At 37.9% G+C, this 16,419-nt stretch overlaps 1 protein-coding gene and 1 long non-coding RNA gene across 2 annotated transcripts in view; one reads left to right on the forward strand and one right to left on the reverse strand.

Annotated features, from left to right (window-relative positions):
- NKAIN2 (sodium/potassium transporting ATPase interacting 2) overlaps positions 1–16,419 on the forward strand; it is a 1,364,766-nt gene that overhangs the window by 1,328,641 nt on the left and 19,706 nt on the right. The window lies entirely within an intron of this gene.
- The window catches only part of LOC103093780 (uncharacterized), a 163,395-nt gene that overhangs the window by 137,893 nt on the left and 9,083 nt on the right, over positions 1–16,419 (reverse strand). The gene's annotated exons all lie outside the window — the stretch shown is intronic.

Raw genomic sequence — 16,419 nt, forward strand, 5'->3', positions numbered from 1 at the left:
AAGGCAAAGAAAAATATGAAAGAAAATGGGGCACCATTTTCTCTCAGTTTTTCTATTATTCTCTGAGAGGGTTGTATGGTTGATTAAGTCTTGCTCTTAGAGGAAAGGATAAGGGTGATAGCATGCAAAATAGAGGCATTCATTTATAGAGATGAGGATGAAGTTATAGTAGATATTTTAATCTCCTTCCCTATACATCCCCCAAATTATTCTGGGTAATCCAAAGTAGAAGAGAGCCCTTCCAATTGCATTTACCAACCATCAGCAGGAAAGTACTTACATAGCCAATTCAATGTCATCAATTAGTTCTATGTAAACACAATTTTAGCAAAAATAATTTTAGTGTAGGCAAGCAATACAACAATGACAATGCTATCCTTAGAATATCATGGGATTAGACAAAATTACATTCTAGCTCCAAGTCTTTTTTTATAATTTTTTCTAGATTATATCAATACAATTTTTAATAGTCATTTTCTGACATTTTGCAATCCACGTTCTTTCCCTCCTCAGGATGACAGCTAAGATGAAAGAGGTTTTATATATATGTTATCATACAATATGTATTTCTATATTCATTATGTTGTGAAAGAAGATGCATCTTGCTTAAATAGCTCCTAGTCTTTATATATATATGTATGTATATATATATACATATTTAGTAATTATACAAGTTTGTCAAGTGATGTCACATCAAGGTTTCATTACAGTAGGAATTTGTTATGTTACAGTACAGACTTTATTGGATAAAGATGTTGGTTGAGGCAAAATAATATTAGATAGATAAGCAGGTAGGTAGGTAGATAGAAAGGTAGATAGATAGATAGATAGATAGATAGATAGATAGATAGATAGATAGATAGACAGACAGATAGACAGACAGACAGATGTACAAATGGACAGATGAATAGAGAGACAGACAGATAGACAGATGTACAAATGGTCAGATAGACAGATGGATAGATAGATGAACAGACACAGACACATGGAGAGATGGAGATAGAGATATGGAAAAGAGACCTGCATTGCAGTGGTTAAAATAATGAGTGGAAAAGCTTCTGTTTTATTGAGTCAGTATTTGTAGATATCCAGTCCACATCCAGATTTTTTTAGTTTGTTTCCTCATTGCCTAAAACTATAGAATGAAAGAAAAGTGGCAAGGCAAAAGAAGAAACTGGGAGTTAGGAGATGGTACATTTTTCAGTGTTAAAATGTTGATATGAACACACTCAGAGTAAGTGTGCCAAAATCCCACAGTACCATCTGATTTGTGACATACTAAAGGAGAAAATAAGTACATAAACAAACAAAAAGCAAAAAGCGTATCTTGGGAAACTAGATTGTGTCCATAAGCCCTGAATTTCTGAAAACCATTGGGAAGCCCATGTATTCAAAAATCATCTTTTTGACAAATTACCTTTCCCAGTTCTCACTTAATTTGTTGCTCTATTCTTCAGAGTTTATTGGTGCTTTTGTTTCTCTATCACAGTCATTTCTGGATATACTCATTCCTTACTATTTATCCATGGAAATCATTTTCTCTTGTAATAAAGTAAAATGTTAAGAAAAACTAATCAGCACAACTATGCTTATTAGTACAGTATGCGTAGCATTCTACACCCATACACCCTCACCTGCACAAAGCAAGCAAGGAATTACATTTCCTCATCTCATTTCTAGGACCAATATTGGTCACGACAATTATCCAGGGTTCAGCTTCAAGTGTTCTTTTCATTTACATTATTGCAGTCATTGTTCTCACTCCATTTCTTCCAAGTGTTTTTGTAGTGACCTCTAATAATGATTCCTTTAAAAGAGTGATCTTAACTCTCTCTTTAACAGCAGGGAAGCTGAGAAATACTGAATCTTAAAAAAGTAGGCTACTACATCTGAGTATTTTGTTGTTGTTCAGTCATTTTTCAGTTGTGTCCAATTCTTCATGATTCCACTTGGGGGTTTCTTGGCTAAGATACTGCAGTGGTTTGCCATTTCCTTCTTTGGCTCATTTTACAGATAAGGAAACTAAGAAATATTAGGTTTAAGTGACTTGCCCAGAGTCACACAGCTAGCCAGATTTGGTCTCTGGAAGAAAAATCTTCCTCACTCCAGGCCTGACACTATGCACTGCACCAGCCTTCCTGCCCCAGACTGAGCATCTGAAAATATGAGAAGGAATTTTGTTCTGAATACTGGCCCTCCTCACTGGCCTCTGAGATTGAACCACTCAGATTTTAGATAAAGATAGACATCTGTAGAAAGAAATTCAGATATACATATCTGAGAAGTTCTACCTCATAGTGAGAAATCAGAGGAGTGCTTTTTCAATAAAAGAATGTAAGAAGAAAAGAAAGAAAAAAAAATAAAGGGCAGCTGACATTTAAGTGGGACTGCTCCATCCAAGCTTATAGAACCTAAACAGACTCAATGAAGCTTTAGCTGTGATTGGTTGGCATTGTGTAGCAAGGAGTGAAACAGAAACAAACTTAAAGCTCACAGGAGGTGCAGTTTGTTTAAATAATAGTAAGTAATTAGGCTGAAGACAAAATCAGCGATGGCATTTTATAATTACAATTAATTTAAAGGTTAATTTCCTTTGGTGCTAAAATCTTATTTAAAACATTTACCAGGAAAGGAAATTAGGATGTTACTATCAAGATGCATAGAGTACTTCTGGGAATCCATGCCTATTATCACTAGAAAATTAGGTTAAGCTCAAAGTGGGAATTTCAATTCATTTTAGTATATAATAGATGGCAGTCAGGACCCTCAGTCAGTAGGGTTGGTTAGGGTAGGGAGTGTAAGATTTGCATTTTCTTTGTTTGTCGGATTAATTGCAAATGTTTCCAACAAAAGGCCCCAGTTTATACATGAACAACCCTGACATGGAAAGAAAATTGGTTATGGATTGCTGCCTTCGTAACTAATGAAGTTAACGTTAAAGGAATTCCCAGGAGCTGAACTGAGGCATGAAACACTCCCATTCATGCACACAAACACAAGTGAATGGCATCATTTGGGGAGGTGGGAGGGGGGAAGGTGTGCCAGGTAGCGCAGTGTGGGTAACTCCCTTTGCACCACTTCCCCCCATTTCTAGACAGACCCCTTATTTTTCTCATCACTCTGTATCTCTGTTGGGAACTGTCATGCTTAATGTTTCCAAATGCCCAAATAACATACACCGATGCTTGAAGAAAATAATATTCTGTTTCAGCAGCTCATCTCTATGGGACCTTATTTAGTAAAATTAATGCATAATAGTAGTCATCGGGGAAGAACTTGCTACTTTACATTCATCTTATTTCCATTTATCACCATTGCTATTTTTCTTAAATGAAACATTTTTAAACAAGTGTCTTTAAATATTTTATTGCTACTATTGGTGAAACTAAAAGGGAACTTAGTGGTCAGTTAGGACAAATGCTTCATTTTACTGATGAAGAAACTGAGGCGCATAGTGGTCATGTAACTTGTCCAAAGTCACAGGAATAATTTGTGGCCAAGCCAAGAATGTGATGCCATTCAGCTTACCATCTGTCCAGTTGCTATTCATTCATTTCAATCGTGTCTGACTCTTTATGATCCCATTTGGGGTTTCTGTGGCAAAGAAAGTAGAGTCATTTACCATTTTCTTCTCCAGCTCATTTTACAGCTGAAGAAACTGAGGCAAATGCCCAGAGTCACACAGTAGGTGTCTGAGGACACATTTGAACTCAAAAAGATGACTTTTCTTTACTCCAACATCAGCACTCTATCAACTGGAATACTTAGCTACTCCACCCATTCAGTAGTTCACCCCAAAACTTTCTTCCCAAATAGAATAAAAACAAAAGATACTGCGGTCATGTAGACCTTTGCAGCAGTAGATGTGTCCCTTTTAAATAATACCTTATGGGGGGGAGCAATCAGGGGGCTCAGTGAATAGAAAACCAGACCAGGAGATGGAAGGTCCTGACTTCAAATATGACTTCAGATAATCCCTAGTTGTGTGACTTTGGACAAGTCATTTAACCTCAATTGCCTAGCCCTTACCACTCTTCTGCCTTGGAACTAATACTTAGGATTGATTCTATGTAAGGGTTTGTTTGGTTTTTTTAAGGATACCTTATTTTTGTCATCAAACTTACACCATTTACAAATGAATTGTCCCTGCTTTAAGCATTTTCACCAAACATATAATAATAAATTCTGTTACTATTCTCACAAATTAGCTGTGTTATAGTGACCATTGGATGTATTGACTTATAAAACTCCTAAAAAGATGTTTAATTCCTGCTCACAATTCTTTGCCTTGTACATTTTTCTTTTCTTTTTTATCTTTTATTTTTGCGCTTTCCATAATTCAAGAGAAACAGACCATTTAAGGATATAAATTATTGCCCCAAATCACATGGCAGAAAATATTCATGTACAACATAAATGTAGGGGGGGGCTGTTTCACCTTTGAATTCCTCTAAAATTTCTATGGGAATGAGATAGCCAGTCTTCATTTAGACTAATAGATTCACATGGATGGGACACTCTGAGCATCTCTGGGGATGTTGGTTGAGAACACACATTCATGACTAACTTAACCAGCTAGCTATAACATGTCACAATGACTCTCTCATTTTCACCTGAATGGCATTGTCACCTCTAATTGAAAGCAATTTCATTTGAGAGAGCAGAACTCTGCCGGGTGGATTTTTAAACCACTCAGAGAGTGGTTTGAAGAATCAGTCCAAATGCTTGACCCTCTGAAGGGGACGTTTGCTTTTTATGTGTCCATTTTCTTAATAGGCTTCCTACTGTTTCCCATATTCATATTTTAGCATGGAACTCTGTGAGTGTGCCATAGTGGAGAAAATGCTGGATTTGAATTCATTAAGAACCTAGCTCAAAACCCACCTCTACCTCTGATTAAATGTTATCATAAGCAAATCACTTAATCTCTTGGAGACTCAGTTTCTCCACCTCTACCTGGGGGAAATGAGTGTATTGGGATGTTTAGAGAAGATAAGCACCTCTGGTACAAGGGCTCCCCGAGCCCCTTTCAGGGCTGTTCATCCATCTTTGGTGTCTACCTTTCACCCAACTCTCTCCTGGGGCTCCAAGAAGCTGTAGCATGCGCAGCAGCCACACTCCAAGGAAAACCATCTTAGCTGATGGACTAAATGAGGTTGAAGGGAATCAATAAGCCTCAAACCCATTGGTGAGTTAGGGAGATATCAACCTCCACTATGTGAAAACTTTCCCCAGGAGAATGGGCAAATGAGAATAGTTTGCTCCAATGGTCATGAAGGCAGCTAAAGCAGCTACTGTGGAGTGCTTAGAGCTTCGTCCAACCTCAAGGACCCTGGGGTCATCCACTACATCCCAGTTGTCCTGACTGTTGTAGATTTTAAAATTAATATCCAATACTCCAAGTATTATATTTAACAAGATTTATTAATAATACCTTGAAGCCAGAAGGCTAGAGAAACAGAGAAATCTCGCCCAACCTTGTACGTGGGGTAAAAGTGAGAGTGAGAGGGAGAAGTCACAAAATTATATACAAATACATAACAAACACAAACGTGAATGAAGGGAAAAGAATTCTTGGGATGAGAAAAGAATTCTGGGAGATGGAGTCCAAATTTTTCTAATTATATACTGTTGTCTCGCCACCTGACATCAATCACTCTAGAAGAGAGTTTGAGGCTGACAACTTTGTGTACAACTCTGCCTCCCTTAAATCCAATTTGTGTGCAAATCAAGGCATCTCCCCATGATGTCATGGGTCTTCTTTGAAAATAAAAGATAGACTACCTGCCTTTATATAATAATATCTGTAGTCCCTTTCTCATAGGATTATTAGGCTACAAATGAGAGTCCCTATAAAGAATCTGTGATAGAGAGGTGCAGGGTAATATTTCCTAATGATGTGTCCTGCCTCTGGACTCATTCATGTCTTCACAGAGAGGAGTCAGACTCAAAAGAAAAAGCTTATATTCCATCTTAGAATCAATTGGTTCTAAGGCAGAAGAGTAACAAGGACTAGGCAATGGAGGTTGAGTGATTTGCCCAGAGGCACACAGCTAGGAAGTACCTGAGGTCAGATTTGAACTCAGGACCTTGGGTTCTATTCATAGAACCACCTTGATGCCCTGGAAGTCAGACACTTCTTCTGCTCTCTGACTCATTATGCCTCCACTTGTGTGTCTATATCCATCTCACTTTGTTGCAGTCTCTAACATGCATAAACACACACACACACACACACATATACTATAGAGATGGAAATATAAAAAATGGGAGTTAGTTTAAGTGAAATTGCAGACAGTCTCGCATGAACACATCCTAAGAACTCTAGAGAAAGATTCTGGAATGTGGTGGAAGGTTTGAAGGAGGAGAGGTTTGAAGGAGCAATGACCAACTGTGTTCTTTCTGTCCTGAAGCTGAGGAAGGAAGGAGCTGTTCTCTGCTGAGCCTGTACTACCAAACCCTTTGGGGAGAGAAGGGAAACCCTTTGATTTTACCTTTTCTCACAAGAAGAAACATATCTAAAGAAGATCTTATATACTCTCAACCCTGACAAAGAAAGCGTTATCCCTGAGTCTGTTGTTGGTATGAGGGCTGAGGTGCTCAACTTAGGTCTGGTCCAGCCAGGGAGAGCTCAGACATCTAGAGTTCATCCTTATCTATCTTGGAAACCTAACAACATCTATCTAAACCAACCAGGGAGTATTTATAGTGTCAGGAAGAATAGTGAAGGTTTAGGGAATACTAGTCAGAAGCAGGAAGATTTTAGGGAGCCTCAAGATCTCAAAGAATTCATCTTGCAGTGAACTTAGAGGGAAGAGGAAAGTGAAAGACCTTAGAGGTTAGGGCATCCTCATTCCTAAATCCTCCCTCCCTGCCTTTTGTTTTCATAATAAACCTGCTAGTGTTACATCAACAACAGTTTAGAAGACTAGTTTGTGCTCTGGCCCATTATGGTAAGGTTCAGTTGCCTTACTTCACTGAACCCCAGTTGCCCAGCCCTTTCCACTCTTCTGCCTTGGAACTGATATTTAGTGTCAATTCTAAAACAGAAAATAAGGGTTTTAATAAATAAATAAATGCTCCTTGAATCCAAGAATACAGACATATACAAGTGCATTTGGGACTTATTTCATCCTTAAAATTACAGTGTAAAAAAGGACTGATATCATTGCAAAGTTATTTCCATGGAACTTTCAATAAAAGGGTATATAGTTTTAAGGGTTTGATTTAATCATAGTATCCAAAATGGGGGAGGTAACAAGATGATTCAGTAGATAGGGCACTGCACCTGGACTCTGAAAGATCTGAGTTCAAATCCAGAATCAGATACTTACCAGCAGTGTGTCCCTAGGCAACTGACCTCTGTCTGCCTCAAACCCCTGGACAAGGAAATGGCAAACCACTCCATGATCTTTGTCAAGAAAACTCCATGGACAGTATAGACATGCTACAGCCCACAAGTGCATGAAGAGTAGGATATAACTGAATAACTGAACAACAATAATACAGAATGAGAGAGCTAAAAATCTCACTGTATACTGGTCAGACCATCTTGAGCATTTTATTCTATTATAAGTGCCATGTTTTCTGAAGAATATTGACAAAGTGCATTATGACCAAGATGACAAGGTGACTAGAGAATTGGAATAGTTTGGAGGATTGGTGGAAGGAATTAGCTATTTAGCCTGTAGTAGAGAAGACATAACAGGGGACTTGATATCTGTCTGCAATTATAGTACTATCTGTCACTTTGAAGGAAGGTTGGGCTCATTTTACTTAGCCCCAGAAGGCTGAGCTAGTATTATCAAGCAGACACTGCAGAGAGGCAGCAATAGGCATAATCACAAATGTACCTAAAGTGTGGACTACCCATGGCAACACAGCAATGGGCATGATGGAAGGAGGAGAAAAGGCGTTCATGCAATTAGAGCTATCCAGCAGGGAAGTGGATCAACTCTGGAAGTAGTAAGTCCTCCACTCCACACCCACTTGAAAAGCTAAATGACTAAAATGTCATAGGGGAGATTTGGGGACTGTTAATGTATACTACTTCCTACTCACATTCCCTCACTAGCAATCTTTCCATAACCCTTTAGGTCATCTGGGGTAAGAATTGTTTTGTTCTTGTTTTTATTGGATTTCTTAATGCCTTACCAATAGTAGGTTCTTAATAAAGGTTTGTTGAATTAAATAGGCTTTCATTATATTTGATTATATGAATCTGAGTTGTCCACAAACACTTACTATATAAGCCATGGCCTTGTGCTTTGATAGGAAAGAAGAAAGTCAAAAACAAAAACAAGCATAGTGCCTCTTGCAATGAATGGGAAGACAACAGGTCTGGGTGCATACAAAATCTGTGCAGAGTAGATCACCACTGCATGCCAGTTATTACCAACTGGGGGAACCAGAAAAGACTTCCCAGAAAAGGGGAGTGTTGAGGTTTGATTCCTTCAATGGTGAAGGAAACTAGGGGAAATAAGTTATATTATATTATTATTATATTACATTGGATTGTTATATTACACTATATTATTATTAATATTACATTATATATAACATATATTATATTAATACTATTACATCATACATTATATTATTATATTATACTATATTATTAATATAGTATATTACATACATTATATTATTATTAAATCATATTATTATACATTATATTATTATATTACATTGTGTTATTAATAATATTAAATTATATATATTATTACTACATATTCTCATATCATATCATATATTATTACATTATTTATTATATTATTATACATTATATCATTACTATTAATATCATATATTATTATAAGAGACAGAGGACTTCAGCCATGGGGGGACAACCAATGTCAAGACACAGAAGCGAGAGATGGAGTGGTCTGTTTAAGGAATTACAAGAAGACCAGCATAGTGATGGAATCAACTGGGGGGAAAAAAAGATTGGGAAGGGAGGGAATCCAAGTTATAAAGATCATTAAGTAAAGGTAGGACAGGTAGTTGGCACAGTGGATAGAGCCCTGGGCCTGGAGTTATGAATACTCATTTTCCTGAGTTCATATCTGGCCTCAGACATTAGCTATGTGACCCATGGCAGGTCATTTAATTGTGTTTGCCTCAGTTTCCTCATCTGTAAAATGAGCTAGAAAAGGAAATGGCCAACCACTCCAATATCTTGACCAAGAAAACCCTGATTAGAGTCACAAAAAGTCAGACAACACTGAAATGACTGAACAACAAAAATGACAAAAGTATTTCTCTTTAGACCCAGAGCTAATAGGGAGGCACTAGAGCTCCTTGAGCAAGAGGCAGTGGCACCGTCATATCTATGGCTTTAGAAAAATGGCTTTGTCAGCTGACAAAACCCAACCAAGGGAATGGGAGGATGGTGTTGTCTTTTACAGCCTTAGGAAAATTCGAAGAAGCTCTAAAATGACAACAGACTGCAATAAAAGAGACAATTTCCTATTAATCCAAACTTCTCGTGCCCATATTTAATCTTAAGAATATCAACTCTACCACATTTTATTCCCACAATTGGATCCAGGAACAAATCACCAGATAAACTGTAGTAGAACATTGGGGGGGGGGGGAGAAGACAGGATTTTATGAGTTCATCCATGTATAAAGCTCCTTAATAAACACCCTTTGCTAAGGTAAATAAGGAATTGTTCTGCCATTTTTAATCCTGGGGAGTTACAGAGGCATGGAAAGGCTAAATAACTTGTCTGTAGTCACAGTGGCAGTGAATTGTCATTTCAGAGGTGGGACTTATGACTCTTAAGCAGCCCCTCTAGCCCCTCTTAGCCAGGCTTTTTCTCTTAGATTATTACTAAAATAGAAATATAGACTCTTAATTTGAAAGAGACCTCAGAAAACCTCTCATTCAAGCCTTTACCTGAGCAGGAGTCCTTTCTACAAAATCTCTGACAGCTCACCAAACACCACTAAGCAAGTTGGAAGGATACAAGAAATGGTCATCAGGAACGGATGATAATTGGCCTTGTCAGTAAGAGGAATGCAAACAAATGCCTTTACAAATCCAACCTCAGTTATTGATTGGAATCAACCAATCTATAAGCATTTGTAAAGCCTCCATGTTGAGGCACTGGAGATACAAAAAAAAAAACCAACTAAGCAAGAGAGCCCAATTCCATTTTTTTATTATTTTATTATTTATTTTTATTATACATATTTTTTATTATGAAAGTGGAATATGGAAGAAGACTGAAAAAATGGGGAAATTACTGAAAATGTCTGTTATCCAGGAAATGTTTTAGCTACAAAAAAGGCATTAGCATGTTTGATTTTTTTTTTCATCCTGATTTGGTATAACAATAAGCATAAGGCATTAAGTAAGCTCTGGTCGAAGAGATAACATCTTTTTTTAATTCATAGAACAGGACTCTAAGAAGACCCTGAGAAAATATTTTTGATGAATAAGGTTAAAAACGGTAGCATCTGCACTGATTTGGCTAATGAGTCTCATTTCAGTCAAGTCACGTTTCCACTGCCAGGAACGTATCTGTAGCACGGCACTTTGAGTGACCTTTCAGGCACAGCCAGCATAAAGCACCCAGGGAGAAGGGCTGAATTTTCTGCGCTTAGAGAAAAATAGCTCCAAGTCCACTGGGAGCTTTTAGCACAGTCTGGATACTTCAAGCTTTGTATAGTCAACTGAATCACTGCCACCATGAAGCTGGTATAGCAGGGGGCAGGAGAGAGCACATACAGTTTGCTTCTTTGTGATTTGGCCTTAGGTTGGTTATGCTCTAAATCTCTTTTGTAGAATTGGCAGTAAGGACCCTTGACATTCCCTCCTATGGGGATAATAGGCACAGGCATTATTTTCATTTACCCACAAAAATTCCTTTAATGCCTATGAATCAGGTTCTTCTAAACATGTATGTTCAGATTTCTGGGGACAGACATAAAAACCTCCCTTCGTGATCTTTTCCACCTCAATCTTTGAAAGCGTGTGTCTTAACTGGTGACTTTTTCATTAACAACAGAAGTATAATTTTATGTTACTATTCATCACAGCCAACACGCATAAAAATATATAGTTTAGGGTTTGCTGAATTCAGTGTGCATTATTAAAATATTGAAATAAAAGGGAAAGCTCACTACAGGATAGAGTTTTTAACAAAAGATATTTCTTCAGAAAGCATTTTCTAGCACTTGGTAATTTCCTATTTCTACTATGTTAGTGCTAGAAATGATGATAATTAAAATTGATATAGCATTTTACTAATAAAAACTAATTAATCTTCCTAATAACCTCTCTTGGTAGACAAATATAATTATGCCCACTTTGCAAATAGGGAAATTAAGTCAAACTGTAAATATGATTTGTAACAATTAGAGAGCATACAACGTAATGAGATCCTCACCCTAATCTTTACTGCGTTTTGAGGGTTACATCATTTAGCCTCTCTGTGTCTTTAAAGTACCTTCAAAACCTTTAAGGCACTATGCTCATGAAGATATTATTATTAATTATTAAAGAACTAGTTTCAACAAAGCCATAAAAGTTCTGGCATAACACTTGATTGCATGTGGTTCAGTATCAAAAAAAATTATAGAAACACTGTCCTTGACCTTTAGTTTGTGTGAATTTCTAAAATGAATTCAAACTACAACTTATTTCAATAATTCAATATTTTAATTCAATTCAATTTTTCAATTTCAATTTCAATTCAATTCAATATTTCAATAATTCAGTTCAATAATGGACCAGTAGGAATATGATGTGGGAGAAACATCCCAAGAATGGGAGACTCATACTCCATTTGGTCCAGAAGTAAGAAAATAATTTTATTTGAAGAAGTGGTGGTATAGCTGGTGGACTAGTGGGGGTAATCAGGTAGCCTTGGGGTCCATGGATAAGCCCAGGCGCTAGGAGAGTAACTTCTTTGGGAGCTAGGTAGCATGGAATAGCAGTTCTGCTATAAAGGGGCAGCTTCCTCTGAGGAGTGGAGCTATCACATCCCATGGATCAGGGTTGGCATATTTGGTGGAGTTGGAGAACTCAGCATCTCCCTTTCCAAACTCAGGTGGAGGTTCCTCCATTGCCCACCTTGTCATCATTTGTCAGAGAGAGGTCTTGATGCTCTTCCAGAGTGGAAACATGGAGAAGGGATACAGTACATTGGAGGAATGCTATAGGTAATTAATTATTTCTGAGAACAACATAGCAATGAATAGAACAGAGATGGTATAAAGCTGATGCCTACAGATCAAGTACACAGAGTGGATGATTACACAATCTATAATTCATACTTGACAAGTGCTGAAACTACAGGTGCAGTTGATGTTAAACTACTGCCAACTAGTGAGAAGTGTGAGATTTTGGAGTATGGGGGTCCTATTCCTGTAACTATCCCTTGCTGCCCACTGCTAGCCCATTTCAAATATTTACACATTATGATGTGCCACTTTTGGGGCATGCATGATCCACAGCAGAATCAATCCTGATCTGTGCTGCCTTTTGCTTGTCCAAATCCTCATTCACCATGCTAAAAATCAAGGGAAGTCCCTTTTGTTGCTGCCAGGGATGGAATCTTGGAAAGATGGCATCCATGCTGGCTAAATTCTTGACCTACTGTCTACTTTAACTCAGGAAGCTCTAAGTGCTGTAGGGAATATGCCAAGATGCTGAGATGAAGTCTTCATTCTACCTTTTGGGGGATATTAGCATTGAAATCAGAGCCACGAGGAATGAATCTAAGAAAATCACTGCCAAAATGTTCAATCAAAGAAAGGAATGGTTATTTGAATAAATGTTCCTCTCTAAGATATGGAGTACAAAAAGAAATGACTTTAAGGATGTTGCCATTATAAAAAAATTTTAATAAGGAAAGAAAGATGACTGAGGCATGTGTTGGAGTAATGCACTACTATCCATCATAGATAAATATCCAGACCTGGTAATTTTTTTTTATCAATTGCCAAATTATATTGTCTCATTATTCTTTCAGAATACAAAAAAAGGATGTTAAGTTTGTCTGGGAAGATGCTCTATTCTTAATGAGGGTAAAGGGGGAATAGAACAAATCCTAGTACAAGCCTGGATGAAGGCTAAAGAAATGAGAACTTCTCTCCTTGGAAGAACCTGCTTTCTAAGAGGCATCATAGGAGATAAATTGGGCTACTGGAAGTTTCTAACCACTTGTCCAAGGTTTATCAGCTAAGGTAACCTCACATAGTGCTAGACATCAAAGGGGAATTCATGTGAGGTGCTATGACAACAGGAGAAAGTATGGAGGCAGGAAGCAGGTTTATCAATAGATACACATAAATAGGCATAGTTTGAGAAGGGAAATGGATGGATGGGTCACCCTCAGCCAAAAAGTGGTGCCAGAGATCTGGCTGTGATGGAGGCACAGGGGCTAAAATTGGATTAGGGTGGTCTCCTCTCTCCCTGACACTCAATCAAGAATACCAGGCATGACCAAGATCTAAAACCAAGTCAGGCACAGGTGGAGGAGATTCTGGAGGTTAATAATAGAGGAGCAAAGGACCTAGATACAGCTAACAGAGGTAAGCTAATTAAAACAACACTAAGAGGTGGACAAGGATATCATTATGACCTCCACATAGTCTGCCTTATATAAGTGAGCCAAAACTCACTATACAAGTGGGAAAGGGGGGAGAGAGGAGATTAGAAAACAATAAAAAGTTGTAGAGGTTCTAGCAATCAAAGTGAATGATCTTTTAACACAAAGATTTAAATTTGACATTAGGTGGCACACCAGATAGAGGGCCATGACTGGAGTCAGGCATCTTCATGACTGACCCTGAGCAAATCATTTAACCCTTTTTGTCTCAGTTTCTTCATCTGCTAAATGACTTGGAGAAGGAAATGGCAAACCACTCCAGTATCTTAACCATGAAAACCCCAAAAAGGGATCATGAAGAGTTGGGCATGACTAAAAAATGACTCAAAAAAGGAATCCCTGTGGTTTATTATTATTACTTCTAGAATGTCAGTAGAAGAATACCTTATTTTAAAGTAACAGTTTATATCAAAGTGAATGCAAGATGAGTGTTGTAAATCAAAAAAACATTCATGTGAGAAAAAATACAAGCAGGATAAGATAAATATGGCAACGAACATGTTGATGAGGACCTGCAGAGAAACTGAAATGCTATTGTACCAGGGGTACACAGTTGACTCTTCTCAAGCCTTTAGTATTAATACTATGCTTCTAGGGTACTTGCTTCTATAAATTATTGTGTTCAGAATTGATAATCTTCCTATGTTGGTACTGCTATTCTATGAGACATATGAAATTGTCTGGTTATTATTATTATATATGGACTCAAATATATGTGAACAATTTCCTCCCTCCTCCTAGAACTTCACAATTAGCTTCTTTCAATCGGGTATATGGGTTGTGTGTATATATGTGGTTATATTTGCTTGCCCTTTCAGATGTACTTCATCCCTGGCTAAGAGCCCATCATTCCTGCATCTAAAGCATGGCCCAGAATACAAATCTCATTCTCTGACACCTTCTTCTTGACCAGCTGTTCACTCCCCATATCCTCCTTTCTCTTCTGAAATCCCCTCCTTAAATTGGCAGCAGTGATAAAAAACACCATCTGTGTCCCTAATGTCTTCAGTTTCTTTCCTAGAACTTCATAATCCCTAAAAAGATTAAGAGTAAGGAGTTATTCCTTCAGTCACTTACTTTCTCATAATGATAGCTAGCATTCATATATCCTTTTAAAGTTGACCTCCATTTTAATGGGTGATTTTCCAGCAAAGGAGACAGAGAAGGGGCAGTCAGGAAGAAACCCAGGAAAGAGTGGTGTCCCAAAAACCTAGAAAGAAGAGACCATCAAGGAGGAGGGAGGGATCAACAATTTTAAAAGAGAATGAAGATTGAGAAAAGATGATTCGATTTGGCAACAGAGATGAATAGTGACTTTGGAGAGAGCTGTTTCAGTGGAATGATGTCAGAAGCCAGAATGTAAGAGGTTAAGAATAGAGTGAGAAGAAAGAAAGTGGAGGCATCCATTATAAATAACCTCTTCAAGGAGTTTACCTACCAAGGGTAAAAGAAATGTAGGATGATAGTGGGGATGGAAAGATCAAGGTTTTGTCAGGACAGGGAAGACATGGACATGTTTTTAGGTGTTAGGAAATAAGCCAGTAGAGAGGGAGGAATTAAAAATAAGTGAAAGGGTGAATCTGATGGACAGGGTAATCTTCTGGGGAAGACAGGATGGAATGGGATCCCTTGAACAAGCAGAAAGCTTAGCGTTGGTAAGGAGAATGGCCACTTTGTCATGCGAGTCAGGGCTGAATGTGGAGAAAATGGCAAAAGGCACCTGAGTGATAGGAAATAAGGAAGAGGGGTGGAAAGAGAGTTTATAGCAAATGGCCTCAATTTTATCTGTAAAATATGAAGCAAGATTCTCAGGTGAGAGTAAAGGGAAGGGCAGCCATAAAAAGTTCAAAGTAGTATGAAAAGTTTTGGAATAGCAAAAGTAGAATACAAGTCTGCGTTGATAGGGCAGAGGGGGAGATGATAAAACTAAGGCTAAAAGAGATGAAGCAATTTCTTCAGGTTCACATAGCTTGTTAAGTGCCTAAAGCAAGTTTCAAACTGAGCTCTTCCTAACTGGAATCATGGTGATAACTAGCTGCCTCTTAGAGTAGGGAAACCAACCTGAGTTTGGGGACCAAGTTGTTATTAGGTGGCCTTTACAGAAACTCCAAGAACACAAGCATCACTACTGGATTGTGGGATGCCCCACTCACCAAGTATAATGGCTAAAAGGTTCCCATCCCCACAAGCTACCTGGTAGCTGAGCCTGTTCTCTTCATGAGTGAATTTATTTCCAGGGGTTCCTAAGACTTCTTTTCATAGCAGACTTTCCTAACAAGATCCTTACAGCAGCATTTATAATCACTTTACAAATATTTTATCCTAATGACAATTGGAGTGATAAGTATATTATGATGCCCATTTTTAAGATGAGAAAATTGAGATAAACACAGGTTAAGTGACTAGTTCAAGTTCATACAGCTGGTAAAAGTCTATGGAAAGAGGATAGGTAGGTAGCACAGTGGATAGAGTGCCAAGGCTGCAGTCAGAAGGACCCAGGGTTCAAATCTGTCCTCAGATACTTTCTAGCTAAGTCACCCTATGCAAGTTACTTAACTCCCTTTCCATAGTCCTTGTTCTTCTGACTTAGAAGTGCTACTAAGACAAAAAGTGAGGATTTAAGAAAAAGTCTCAGGTAGTATTTGAACTCAAGTCTTCCTGACTCCAAGGTCATCTCTGTTTTCACTACCCTGTTCTTGATTTATAATTATCAGATTCCTGACCTCCCACTAAAAAGTATCCATTCTCAATATCAGTGAAAATATTCTGTAAAAACTCAGCTCCTAACCTCTTTATT

This window comes from Monodelphis domestica, chromosome 2 (genome assembly GCF_027887165.1).
Source record: "Monodelphis domestica isolate mMonDom1 chromosome 2, mMonDom1.pri, whole genome shotgun sequence".
Lineage (NCBI taxonomy): Eukaryota > Metazoa > Chordata > Mammalia > Didelphimorphia > Didelphidae > Monodelphis > Monodelphis domestica.